General features: G+C 39.8%; 1 long non-coding RNA gene across 4 annotated transcripts in view; it reads right to left on the minus strand.

Moving 5' to 3' along the window:
• LOC130927493 (uncharacterized) overlaps positions 1-2,176 on the minus strand; it is an 88,303-nt gene that overhangs the window by 31,815 nt on the left and 54,312 nt on the right. The window lies entirely within an intron of this gene.

Consider the following 2,176-nt stretch of genomic DNA (forward strand, 5'->3'; position numbering starts at 1 on the left):
CTTTTATTAAGCTAATTTAATAAACTAAATTTACATTTTGATCAGACTAGATGAATGTTTCAACACCAGTTCTTTTGTATCAAGTGTTTTATTCTTAAAATGTGAGTCGTTTTGAACATAAGTGTACAAATGTTTATTACAGCTTTACAAATTGTCAAAATTGAAGGATGGCAAAAGCTTAAAAAGCACAATTGCCTTGTTCGCTGTCTGTCAAGATGAACAACTAATAAAGTAAAGTAAAAATAAGCTACTGTGAGGTACAATAAGGTACTGTTTATGCGATGAAAAAAAAGCAGCACGACCTAAAACGAAAAGTGGTATTTGCCATATGGCAAAATGGATTTTGCCATGTAGCATTTTTTTTTTTGCTATGTGGCAAAATTGATTTTGTCATGTGGCATTTTTTTGTGGATGTGGCAAAATGGATACGCTGTAATGTAAAGTGTATGGTCAAAAATCACACAGCTTTCAGTGGCATAGCCTGACTTCGGTGCCAGTTGAATGTCAATGCCCTGTAATGTTAAGTTTATGGTAAAAAATCACAGGCACACATGTTTTTTCTGCCATTTAATCTGAATAGAAAATTTGGATGTGCACAGCCGTCAATGGCATGGACGTACATGATCTGCAAAAATGTTATATACCCACCAAAAATGCCACATACCAAAAAAAAAAAAAAAAAAAAAAATGCCACAAACCAGAATCCATTTTGCCACATACCAATAAAAATGCCACATATCAAAATACATTTTGCCACATGGCAGGAAAAAAAAAAAAATGCCACATGCAGAGAAAAAATGGCACGTGGCAAAAACCATTTTGCCACATGGCAACAAATACCACATGGCAAAAAAAAAATTGCCACATGGCAAAATCCATTTTGCCACATGGCAAAAAAAATGACACGTGACAAAATCCATTTTGCCACATACCCAAAAAATATGCACAGACCAAAATCCATTTTGCCAGATACCAATAAAAATGTCACATGGCAAAACAATGCCACATGGCAAAAAAATGCTACACGGCAAAATCAATTTTGCCACATCGCTAAAAAAAATGGCATGTGGCAAAATCCATTTTGCCTCATGCAAAACAAATGCCACATGGCAAAATCCATTGTGCCACATGGCAAAAAAATGCCACATGGCAAAAAAAATGCCACATGGCAAAATCCATTTTACTACCTGGCAAAAAAATGCCATATGTCAAAATACATTTTCCCACATGGCAAAAAAAAAAATGCCAGATGACAACCATCAATTTTGCCACATGGCAAAATTAAATGCCACATGGCAAAGAAAAAATGCCACAGGCAAAATCCATTTTACCACATTTATTTTGCCACATGGCAAAAAAATGCCACACAGCAATAAAAAATGCTACATGGCGATTAAAAAAAATGCCACGTGCATAGCCGTCAATGACGTGCATGGCCGTCAAAAATGTAATATACCCCCCAAAAATGCCACATACGACATTATGACATGTCATTAACAGTCATACAGCAAATGATGTCACTTTTGAATGGATGTAAAATATACGGACCGGACATAAATATAGTTTGGGACAGAATTTCCCAGTTGACACCGAATGACATAAGCATTCATTCATGCTCAACTGTCTTACTATCCACAACCAGTGTCCGATCCTTAGCGAGAATGTCCGACAACATAAACACACAGACGCGCAGTGGTGGTCAGCTAGCGACTGAACCCCCCGCCGTCCCTCGCGGAACAAAAGCACAAACACAAGCGCGTCAAGCCTGGGCTCAGCCAATCACACGCGGCGTCCATTCATAAAGAGTCCGAGCTCCGCGATATGACGAGCCCTCCTCTCCCCCCGCCTCCTACTCTAGTCGCTTCATTCATGCCGCAGAATGAACGCTATGTGTGCCAAATGAGACGGCTTAGCGTGACCGAGAGAGGAAGCGGCACCTCCTTCCGTGGTGTCGAAAGTCAAAATGGGCTTTTACGCTCACTGTTAAAGCGATACCACGGTCACATGACAGTCGCGTCCCGAGACCGGCAAACCCTTTCCGGCCCCTCGACCTTCACTTTGAAGACCCTAGCTCTCAAAGTTAGACTTACTGTATGATAACCATCAATAGCAGCATGCATTTTTTTCTCTCTAGGTACTTTTGTTAGAATCCCTTTCCCCTCATTTTTTTACTCAC

This window comes from Corythoichthys intestinalis, chromosome 12, assembly GCF_030265065.1.
Source record: "Corythoichthys intestinalis isolate RoL2023-P3 chromosome 12, ASM3026506v1, whole genome shotgun sequence".
Lineage (NCBI taxonomy): Eukaryota > Metazoa > Chordata > Actinopteri > Syngnathiformes > Syngnathidae > Corythoichthys > Corythoichthys intestinalis.